This window comes from Chelonia mydas, chromosome 10 (assembly GCF_015237465.2).
Source record: "Chelonia mydas isolate rCheMyd1 chromosome 10, rCheMyd1.pri.v2, whole genome shotgun sequence".
NCBI lineage: Eukaryota > Metazoa > Chordata > Testudines > Cheloniidae > Chelonia > Chelonia mydas.
Genome location: NC_051250.2, coordinates 82,595,875 through 82,608,145, shown reverse-complemented (window position 1 = coordinate 82,608,145; position 12,271 = coordinate 82,595,875). Strand labels below are relative to the sequence as shown.

General features: G+C 47.2%; 1 long non-coding RNA gene across 1 annotated transcript in view; it reads right to left on the bottom strand.

Moving 5' to 3' along the window:
* Positions 1–205: 205 nt before the first annotated feature.
* The window catches only part of LOC119567229, a 28,414-nt gene continuing 16,348 nt past the window's right edge, over positions 206–12,271 (bottom strand). Inside the window, exon 3 of the long non-coding RNA XR_006284533.1 lies at positions 206–328. This is a non-coding gene — a long non-coding RNA (uncharacterized LOC119567229). The remainder of the gene's footprint in view (positions 329–12,271) is intronic.

Genomic DNA, 12,271 nt, shown 5'->3' with positions numbered 1-12,271 from the left:
GTGAGACACCCCCCTGCTCCATTGGCCCCAGGGGGATTGGTCACCCCGTCAGACGTCATGGGCAGCCTTGGGACCCCGGTCCCCTGTGCTGCTGGGGGTGGCTGGCATTGGGCTGTGGTGCACCTGATTCTTTATGGAGCAGCAGCAAGAAGCACTGTAGAGCGATTCCCCTCCACCCCCTCCCCACCCCCGGACCTGCCTGAGCTCTCCTGCCTTGTGCTTGCTGGATGGGACAGAGACTTAACAGCCCCTGCTCTGCTTCTCTTCCCTTGCCTGCCCCAGCGGGAGTTGCAGGCCTGCAGCCTAGGTGTTGCCTTTAGCGTCTTACCTGCAAGAGCAACTTAGATTTAGTGGGATAAAGACTGCAAATAACGATCTGCTACGGGCCTGATTTCCGGGGGGGGCAGGGCCACCCCTGCAGTGGAGGTCAATGAGAGCTGCAGGTCGTTGGCACCTCTGAGCATCAGGCCCGAATAATGTTATTGCCCAAACTTATTTCAGTCTACACAGGAGATTTCTGACTTCCAGGAGAGGTTAAACCTTAATACATATATTTTACTAGTCCCATGGTATTAAGCATGCAATCAGTGTACTGTTAAGTGTAAACCCAATACATGGTTGAGGTATTTTAATGTTACCCAAGGAATTATTATTGTATTCGGCATTGCTAACATCTTTTGTCCCCATCAGACTTCCAGTCTAGGGCTTACTTGTCCCTGCCATGGGTGAAAAGCTAATGAGATCTGCACTACGTTAAGATACTTGCAGAGGAGTTCTTCAGTCCATGCGTTTACATGGAATATGCTGACATGGCATGCTGTGATAGGCACAGGTGAAGTCAAGATGTGGACCCCCTTTTTACTCCTGAATGTATTTGCAAAGCAAACTAAAATCAGTATGTTAAAAATCCATGGAAGAATTTAGCAAAGGAATTTCCTTCCAGGGAAAATTCACCGCAAGATTCAAGGTGAAAAGTACTAAGCCACAGAGATTGCTGGAAAGAAAGAACGGAAAATGCCAGTTTAAATAGATTGAAGCAATGTACACATTTGAATAGAGAACGTAACAGTGCTGGGATTGTTAGGTACGGTTAGAGAAGGATAAGGAAATTAGAGTACTGTACAGGTATTTGGAAATGATACATACAGCAAGGGAGAAGACAGAACGTTGATTTGATGTGTAAAATCTTTGAATGGCTATCACACTCGTTGACAACCGCAAATAGCACTAATTTCATTAGCAAATCTAAGCTGAGGAGCCCTGCTGCAAGCTCTGGTTTATTCTTTGCTTGGACAGTAGGTTTCGTTTGATCACAGTTAAATAAATTATGCTGCCATCTGAGGGATGCAAGTTGTATTGCATTTTCAGAGCGACTGCTCATGAGTAAATCACTAAAAGTATCTGACTTTTGATACTAAAAGTATTTATTCCTTATTGTTGGTAGGTTTCAAAAATATCTAACGCTGTTGTTAGTCTGATTCTCGGTGTTAGGCGTCGTTTACACAATACTGTTCTTTCTCTAACATCGATGTGCTCCCGCTTCTAAAGACTTGGGACACGAGTAAACAAATTACAGGTTACTTGATAAATGCCTCCATTGTTTTACATATCAGACATGGAAATTGTGCATCGTTCACCTTAATGCCAGGCCTGCATTACTATCACCACTCTCTCCAGTACCTTTCGGAAACTCTATCAGGTACTGTTTGTATTTCATGGCTCTGGTCCCAAGCTGGTACTAGGGAATGAATCGCTGGTGTGGATTGTATATTTTTGGTAACTGATTTTGAAAATTGTATTTATTGACGTCACTGAAATCAGCCGGAACTGCTGACAGCTCCAGTTCTTTTCTCACATAAGCAAGAAGACAAAGCGCTCTCTCCGTGCCCAACCCAAGTGACTAGCTGGCTGCTGGGGAGCTCTGTGGAAATCTCACTCCCAGGATATGGCATCAGTGGAGCTGTTCCCAGGCCACTGCTCAAGCCTAACGAATGAAGCAGCCTATACAGTCCCACGTACCCCACTGCACTGGGGAAAGGCCTGGGGAATTCATATACACATTGTATCCTTTTGCCACACCAGGTTCCTCTGCACCCATGGAGGATGGAGCAGGATATGCCCCACACCAGTGCAGGATCATCAGCTATAGTACGTTTTAAAGTCTATTTTTAGAAGTCTCTAGGAATAGGGCATCTGCTGCTCACCCTGAAAGGTTCTGGCTCCGATCCCAATGGCACAGAACTACAGAGCTTAGCCGTCTAGATCCTAAAACAGTGAAACTCTGTGTTCCGCTTTGAGGCAAGTGCCAGAGCTCCCTGGTTTACTTTGGAGCAGATTGTACAAGGGCTGTGGCTTAGATTTTCACTGGAACCCATCGATTGGGGTGGTTCTGTATTCTTCCCACCAACACAAGGTCATCACTCATCTGCAACGCAGTCTCAGCCGGGCCCTGGGAAAGTGCAAATGCACTGAATCAGGTGGGCCTGATTTCAAGCCAAGTATCAGCCATTCTATCCAACAGAGACAGAGGAGTTGCCCATTTGGATGGGTCCCAAGGTCCATCTCGCCTGGGGTCTGGTCTCTGACTGTGGCAGCACCCAAGAATCCCACAAGAGCAGATGGGGATAATCTGCTCCCACATGAGGTCTCAGCCTGGCGTCTGATAGACAGAGTCTGGCTGAAGCCCTGAAGCAGAAGCCCTGAATATCCCTTGTTCCCGTTAGCTATTAGAACTCTGGATGTTCTTGTTACCCACATGAATCTTCAGTCCCTTCTTGGTTCTTGTTAAGTTCTTGGCCTCAAGGACTTCCTAAGGCTGTGTGACAGGGCATTGTCCCACTTCTGTCTTTCCTAGCCACGAACACTGGGAGACCTTTGTCTGGTCAAACACCTGGTGCAGTTTATTTACACTGTTCTCCCCAGCAGCCTTATAAACTTTGTGCAGCTCTGTATTTACCTCCCCAGGTCACTCAGCCCTGGGAGGGGTGGAACAGAAAGTAGCTTCCCCCTGAGAGATCTCTCCTGGCTCCGACTCTCAAGGGTCGGGTCAAGGTCAACATCAAAGCGTTTCCTTCCTCTGCCTTTTGTACTTACTGGGCTAATGGGTAAATTAGCCTTGTAGCTCTCTCCAGCCCATCCCCCAGAGACCAGTTAGGCCCAGCGTTACCCTCCAGGTTTGCTTCCGGGTGATTTAATTGGTGAGCAGAGTGCCCAGACAGCTGCTGTTGTCCGCACCCTGTCACACGTGGTGAGTTCCACCGTCGCATTACAGGCGAAAAAGTGTTTCCTTTCACTGGTTGTGAATTTCCCACTTTTAGTGTCTCTGAGGGTTCCCTTGTGTTCTACGACAGGAAAACGGCCATTCTTGATCTCTGTTCTCTAGACCAGTCGCTATTATACAGACTTCTATTGCATCCCCTCTTAGTGGTCTCCTCTCTAGAGCAACAATCCAGTCTCTTCAATCTCTCTTTACAGTAGAGTTTCCCCAGGCCCTTGATCATTCTCATCACACTTCTCTGAACCCCTAGTTCTGCTAGATCCATGTGGAAGTTCTAGTTTCATGTAGTTGATACTATGCCCGGAAGCAGCATATCCAGGGATGCAGTGCCCGCGAGCATGTTGGCGATACACCCATCAAACTGTGTCCGCAACAGACTGAGGCACTTTGCTCAGCTTCAGAACCTCCTTTATCACACAGTTGATGCCGGGAGATTGTTAGAACCAGGTTCACTCTGAAATGGTGCAGCCTGCCATTGTCACTGAGTAAAGACAGTCCACTTAAGCCAGTGTTGCTCTAAAAATGAAGCCCCTTAGCCCTAGTCTGGTTTTAAGTGGGAGCAGGCATCAAGGATTTTGAAGTAGCCTATTGTTCTTGCTGACTATATGTTTTACATTTCAGGTAACTCCTAAATTAGCTGCTTTCCTCAGGAAATTGCACAATGAAATGGCAAAGCCACTCATAGAATACTGGCATACAGAGCTCATAAAATTCCTATCACAGACACGGTTCCTTCTCCTTCAGCTGAATTTCTCAATCCATCCCAAAACCAAACCGCTCCACAGCAGTTGACACCTGATCTGTTATTCAGATTCAACAATGATACCTGCTCTGACAACTTGCTAACAAGCTTCTATGACAACAGTCAACATTCTGAAGTAAGTGGCTTTGACAGCGCCTTTGCTAAATTAGCAAATGTAAATGTAATGCAAAATGTTATTCTGAATTTATGGTAGTCATCTTGTGGCAAAGGCGGACTAAATATATTATCACCATTGCAAAATGCAATATGTATTTCCATGATATTTGGTACTCTGCAATAAACTGTATCCCTCATAATGGCCCAAATACAACCTTCAGTTAAACTTCTCCAAGGAGGTCTCTACAGACTCCCATTTGTGGGATGCTCCTTCTGGTGCTACTGGGCTCCATGAATCTTCTCATTAAGCAGTGCCATTGAGAGTATTCGCTCTCAGCATTGAATGCTGAGAGCTGAGGTTATAACAGGTTATGCTGTACCCAGCTGCCTCTGTCCCTGCCATGGCTTGGTGGGAATGTTAAGATCCATAGTGCTGTGCATGGAGAACATACGCTGGGGTCAGAGCAAGGGTCCATCTAATCCAATATCCTGTCTTCAGACAGTGGCTCGTGCCAGATGCTTCAGAGGGAATGATTAGAACAGGACAGTTATTGAGTGATCCATCCACTGTTGTCCAGTCCCAGCTTCTGGCAGTCAGAGGTTTAGGGACATCCAGAGGATGGGGTTGCGTCCCTGACCATCTTGGCTAAGAGCCATTGATGGACCTATTCTCCGGGAACTTTGTAATTCCTTTTTTCAACCCTTTTACTGTTTTCGCCTTCACAACATCCCCTGGCAATGAATTCCACAGATTGACTGACACTGCGTTGTGTGAAGAAATACCTCCTTTTGTTAGTTTTAAACCTGCTGCCTGTTAATTTCTTTAGGTGACTGCTGATTCTTGTGTTATGTGAAGGGGTAAATAATACTTACTAATTTTCTCCACCCCAGTCCTGATTTTATAGACCTCTATCGTATCCCCCCTTAGTCGTCTCTTTTCCAAGCTGAAAAGTCCCAGTCTTATTAATCTCCCTCATATGGAAGCTGTTCCATCCCATTAGTAATTTTTATTGCCCTTCTCTGTAGCTTTTCCAATTCTAATATATCTTTTTTGAGATGGGGGCAACCAGAACTGCACACAGTATTCAATATATGGGCGTACCATGGATTTATATAGAGACAACATGATATTTTCTGTCTTGTTATCGATCCCTTTCTTAATGGTTCCCAACATTCTGTTTGCTTTTGTGCCTGCCGCTGCACATTGAGTGAATGTTTTCAGAGAACTATCCACACTGACTCCAAGATCTCTTTCTTGAGTTCAGCTAGTTTAGACCCCATCATTTCTTATGTATAGCTGGGATTGTATTTTCCAGAGTTCATGACTTTGCATTTATCAACATTGCATTTCATCTGCCATTTTGTTGCCCAGTCACTCAGTTTTGTGGTCCACCATGCTAGGCATTCACACCTTACCATGCCCCATTAATGTGTCTAAACCTGAATGGACCATAATTACAGGCAGTCTTTGTGGTTTCCTCCCCTGAGGCCTGACTCTAATCAGATCGGCAGTTGCATAGCTGAGTACAGAGCATTGTTTATCAGTGCTAGAAATGGCTAAGCAGCTCATTGCCCTGGTGTTGGCAGCCAACTTCAATGTGGTCCCATCAGGTGGAAACACTAGCCCTTGGAAAGCGGTCAGGGAACCTTTCTGCCACACCAGCTGTCCCCGCTGCACATCACAAGAAAGGCTTTAAAGATGTTTTGCTGCTCACCTGGGGCTTGTCTACACACAAAGTCTGACTGGAATGGTTCCCTGTGTGGACACTCTTATTCCGGAATAGTTACTGCGCTTTAAATTCATGCCCTATCTTATGTCAGAATAGCTAGACAAGCCCTTTATCTTGTAGCTCGAAAGCTCATCTTCTCTACTTTGCATAAGGGGAGAAGGTTCTACCGAAGCAGGCTTTCTATTTCAGCATGGCTCCCGTCTTCTAAAACTTACACCATGCTGTTCATTCCCAATCCAGTTTGTCAGCTTCAGGTGATCAGGGACAGTTTGCCAGCAGGCAGCCTGGAGGGAGGCAGGCTACTCCTCCGGTTACCAAAAATGACAGCAATTAGCCGAGCAGTCACACAACAAGGCCCCCAGAGGCTAGGCCGTGGAAGGTCAGGCCGAAAGGACGTTTCTGTGCTTGCATGTGTGTCTTTTTGGATCCTAGATGTTCTTGATACTTGTGATTAGTTAATATTGTTGATTGGATAAGCTGATGTTCTGGCTAAGTGAGTGGAGTCACTTTACTTTCTAGACCCCGTTTTATGTTGCTTTGTTGACATTTCTCCATAGTAGACCTTGGGTGACCCATCCTGGAGATCTAAATATTGTACTCCTGGCCTTAATGCATCCCGCACTGCATCATGCTGACTTGTAGTCCAACGGGGGAACCCAACCCATAGAGGAGATTAGGGACTGAGGCCCCAGAACTACAAGTCCGATGAGGTACTGCAGAGGTATTTCCTTTTTTTTTTAATGTAATTTTTCAAATTTTTAATGTTCTTTTTTATGAAGAGTCAAAATTTTCTACAGAAAGATTATGAAAAATTTCATTTAATGAAAAACCTGGTTTTTCCATAGAAAAACAGTTTTGTCAGAAAACTTTTGCCCAACACTCGATCCTTTCTCTTTTTTTAAAAAAGTGGTTTAATTTACTGAGGTGCAGAAACACGCAGATCATGGTTAGATTTCCCTGGCTCTGAAACATTCCTACTGTTCCTCTTCACCACACGTACACACCGAGACCAACTGAATGAATCATGTTTGGCATCAAGCCGGTTTTGAAACTAAGAAAATGAAGACACTGACATGCTGATGACAGGAAATCTGTTCTATTTACTTGTACAACCAGTAACGCCAATCGCCGCTTTTCCTTTCCAGCATCGTTTTGAAGGCATGCTCATCCATTTACTGGAGTCAACTGGAACCAAGAGACCAAACCCAACATTTGACACATCTTAGACTGCTTGGAAGGATTGTTTTTATATGCAGCAAAACCCAGCAAGCTTGACATTTGAAACTCACTTATTTCACTGCAAGGCAACATCTTATGCCTTTATACAGGATTTTTCCTGCTGTTTCTCAGCCCAGGAATGCCTGCTTACTGTAGCTTCAGATTGTTATGAACTGACCGGCATGAAAACAATCTATGCAGTAAGAATAACACTGGCATGGAGACTGCCGAAATCTGGATTGTCCAGGTGGGTCAGCCTTAGAGGACAACTCCTGTACCCACCCACACACTGGCTTTGTTACTCCCATATAGTCATAAGCAAGGAAGAGATGAACAGCAGTTCTCATCCTGACCACCTAAGCCACAGGAAATATAAGACTTAAAAAGACTGTTTGATGTTTAGGTTTTTTAAATTAAATCATGTATTAAATAATAATGGCTGAAGTGCTGCAGCATGCATTAATGTAAAACATTTACCCTGCAGGGATGAAAAAAAATTATATTTCAAACTTTCATGGACTCAGAACGTTCATACAGCTGCTCCAGATACTTGAAAGCTCTAATCCATCATTTGAGTGATTTTCCTCTTCCTTTCTCAGATCCTGATCGTGTTGAGTAGACTTACACTTACACCTGCTTCGTTAAGGCACCTCCTAACCTTGACTTTTTCCTGCCTTTCCCTTGGTTTGCCGGTGGAAGGAGTTCAGGGAGAAATGAGGTGATTGGTGTCCAAGGTTCTGTTTCGAATGCCTGGAAGTCAACGGCCCCTTTGGCTCGTTCTTCCTACAGCTGCTATCCCGTGGCTGCTGTTGTACCACGTAGGGGGGCGGTCATCCCGCTCCGGCTAGAAAGGGGTTAAAAGCAGCCAGGGGAGGCTGGTTGGGTGAACAGCCGCAGGTGTGGCTGCACCCAATTCGGCCACAGCTGACCCTGACAAAAGGGCAGGCTGAGGGAGTGAGAGACTCTTGCTCCAGCTGAGGGGCAGAGGACCAGGCTGCCTGGGAGAGCAAGCAGGGTACCTGGGGCAGAGCAGGGCTGAGGAGCTCTGGCCTGGTGGGTCCCCAGGCTGAGGCCTTGCTAAAGGCCAGGGGAGGTACTAGGGCTGCAGGGAGGCAGCTGGGGCTGGAAAGGCCGCAAATCCAACCCCCCCGGCCGATGATGAGTGTCCATTACAGACTGCAGTTTGCCCCTGAGGGAAGGGGCTAGATAAGGACTGGCAGTGGGTCACTGAGGCGAGGTGGGCTTAGGGGACTGGGTTCCCTGGGGAAGGGAGACCCAGAGTGTGGGGGCACTGCTGTGGGGCAGCACACCAAGGTACGGGGCACCAGGATCCGGGGGGACACAGGGCTGGAAGTGCTATAAGTGGTGGAGGTCAGGAGGAATCAGGCACTGGTAGGAAGACTCTGGCCAGCAGGAGGCGCTCCGAGGCTGGAACTGAGCTAGTTCCCAGATGACCAGCAGGAGGCGCCGCAGCGGTGAGTGCCCACCGTGCTATACACCAATAAACCCTTATCTGAGCCAAAAGAGAAGGCAATGGTGGCAAGTCATCTACCAGAACTCTATTTTCCACCGTGCCGTTCTGTCTGTGTTTCACCACGTTGCCTCCATTGTTTGGATCTTGTTCTGTATGGCCTCTGATGAAGCCATTGCTTGTCCCCATTAAATACCTCCTTTATTCTTTCACATCTCTGATTCTGGGACCTTGCGGGGACACCCTAGGGGTTCAGAGCTGCACTATACAGAAGTTGGATATTTTCAGAGTTGTGGCCTGATGGCTCATGAATCAACTGTGGTTCGTCTCTTTCTTTTGTGGATGTGATGAAACCGCTACGGCAAAGGCACACAGAGCGGTACCGCCGCAAACAGCCAATGGTCAAGTCATGGTTTTCGGTAATTCCAGGATGTGAGGCACACGGGGTTTGAATTAGTGTTGCACAGAAGGTAACACGCTATGTTAGGCAGGAGCAGCTGGGGTGGGCGAGTCAGTCCCATGGAGCGTGCAAGACCCCACACAGCCCTGCACTAGTCCCTGGAGTGCATCCAGTTCAGAACTCTTCTCTTTGCTTCCAAGGCTCTGGGCAGCTCTGTCCCGGCCCGCTGCCCCTTGCAGCTGGTCACACACCACGCCCTTCTTCTGGCTCCTCGTGCTTCCATTCCTGCTTCTGCCCAGGCCCTTACTTCCTCCTGGCTCCTGAGCTCCCAAACCTTCTCCTCTGGTGCCCCCGTCCAAGCATGTCCTCTCCTCACCTGTTCGCTAGGATACCTCCCACCCCTCCTCTTCCCTGCTCCTCAGACCCCTTCTTTCCATTCTCCTTTCCCCCAGCAGCGACTCCCTGTGAGTTATTTAGAGAGATGACCCGCTCTCTGAGCATATGTGTTATGTCCAACACACCACCCAGTGCCGCACTCGTACATTCCTCCATCCTCCACTGGTCCTTCCTCTCTTTGCTGGCTGTGTCCAATCGACATTATACACCCTGGGCAGGCCCATGGCCACATTCTCTCTCCATGCATCCAGCACACCTCTGGCCCAGGCACAAATGGCAAATAGCAAAAACAATGGGGACACACCCGTGGTACCCAATATCGACAAACCCTGGGAGTTGCCAGGGAGCTGGCTGCCCGAAAGCCCAGACCATGTCCCTCCATCTTCTCCACATTCTTTCCTGCCTTGCCGTGTTTCCTTCCTGTCTTCCCTTCCCTCCCCCCTTGCACGAAGATACAGTTCATGTAAAAGAGACAAAGCCCCACCCCAAACCCTGTCTAAACAAAAAGGAATTTGGGGACTTCCATGCGACCGGCATGCTGCTTGCTCCACTTGCACCACAGACCCCTGTGTCTCTCGTCTGAGCTGTGTCGTCTCTTTAGGACACGGATGGGTTTGTACAGCCCCTAACACAGTGGTGCCCTGCTCTTGATTGGGGCCCTACCATAATACAAATAACAGCAATGCTATCTTCCCTGTGCTCCTCTAAACTAGCGATGCTTTCTCAAATCTTCAAAGGAGCATGGGGCTCAAGGGACTCGTCGTAGGAGGTATGGATATCACGGTGAATGATTTATGAGCTATTTTGAAAACAGAGTTGAAGCCCCTAGAGCCAAGCTGTCTTTTCTTTCTAAGCATTATCCCAGAACTGCACGTTCGCTCCAACGCTGGAGCATGTGGAATGATTTTTATAGCAGTAGCTAGGGTAGAGGTTGCCAAAACAGTCCTTCAGCTTTAGTCAGCTATTTGCCAAGCAGGTTTCTCGCTGTCGTGGGCTGGAAGAGCGTGGTGTAGCTCTGGGTCACTCCGTACCGACATTGTCAACACTTCCTTGCTGCCCTGCTTGAAATGCCGGCTGTTCCCAGAGCCTGCAGAAATCTTCCCTTCCTGGGGGCAGCTTGGCTGGTATTTATTAGTATGTGATCTCACGTTGCTAGCCAAGATGTAAAATGCAATGGGAAGCCAGCTGCCAGGTCCTCTCCTCAGTAATGATCTTTGTGAGAGGTTCCAGGTTAATGCATCAGTGTGGACGGAGAACCAGGGACCAGGTCCCTAAGAAAGGAGTATGACATTTGGACTGGCATTCAGCATTACAAGACCCGGGGCTATTCCTCGTGGCTGTCTGAGACCAGCTCAGAGGCACGGACACGGAGTTAAGGGCTTGATTTTTGGAGGCGTTTGGGTGCCTCGCTGCATCTTTAGGAGTCTAAAATATCTTTACAAATCTGGTCTAACTCCCTAGGGAAGGGCTCCTTCTCTATTGCCAGGGGATAACTAGCTCAGATCACACAAAATGGGCAAGCAAAAGTTTCAGAGACTTACAAGTGGAACAGGGGAAAGCCAAACTAATGATCACTGAAGGCTAATTAATGTCAGTTAGTGCTTGGCCACCAGGTGCACTGAGCGACATCAACGGAGAGCTCAAGAAAGTAGTGTGGGAGTATTTCTTAGTGCTGGTAAGAGCCAGGGTGGGCTGGCTGGAGATTAGACCAAGCCACGTGCTTTTCTGGTTTGTGCTAGGCATGCTTTTCCCTTCACCCGGCTCCTTACCCATTGGGCCCTGCAGCAACCACCCGAGCAAAGGGGTGGCAATTCCTGTGTGCAAGCTCTATTTTTCATGCTTTTCAGGCTTATATTTAAGGTGAGTCAAAGAGGCTGGAAACCCCCCTTGAAGCCATTTCAACTTCCTCTGTCCTGGCTGGCCTGACGAATTACAGCACTGCTTACAAAACTATGAAATTAACACTCTACAAAGTCAGTGCATTAATTAGATGGATTAAAAACTGGCTAATTGATAGATCTCAAAACTAATTGGATGATGATTCCCCAGTTACAATTAGGGTGTGTCTACTGAGGTCCCGCAGGGAGCTGTTCTTGGTCCAGTGCAATCCAATGTCTTTATCGATGATCTGGAAGGAAATGGAAAATCGCTGCCGGTAAAGTTTGCAGATGACACAAAAATTGGTGGTTTGCTAAATATCAATAAGGTCAAGTCAATTCTACAGAGCAATCTGGATCTCCTGGGAGCTGAGCACACTGGAACAAAACACATTTGGATACACTGAAGTGCAAGATCAGAATCCATCAGGGGACAAAGAATGTAGGTCACATGTATACGATAAGGAATGTACTTTGGAAAGCAGTGACGTAGAATAGGACTTGGGGATCCTCATGAATAACCAAGTGAACATAAGCTGTGAGTGATGCAGTGGCTGAGAGCTAATGCAATTCTTGGATGTAAAAACAGAGGGGTATCAGGTAGGGGTAGGGAGGTCGCATTAGCTCTGTCTATGCATCAGTGAGATCATTACTGGGTACGGTGTCTAGCTCTGGTGTCCACACTTTTAGTAAAAGGAAATTGATAAATTAGAGAGGGATCAGAAAAGAGCTACAAGAATGATCTGAGGTCTGGAAAACTTGCCTTACAGCGAGAAGCTAAGTAAACTCAATCTATTCAGTTTAACATGGAGGTTAAGAGGCAACTGGATCGCAGTCTGAGAGTATCTACATGGGGAACAGAAATTTGATACTAGAGGGCTCTTCAGGCTAGCCGACAAAGCTATAACAAAATCCAGTGGTTGGAAGCTGAAGCTAGACAAATTCAGACTACAAATTAGGTGCAGATTTTTAACGGTGTGGGTATTAACCACTGGAACAATGAGGTCAGAAGGGAATGGACTCAATGCCATCTGAAGTTTTTA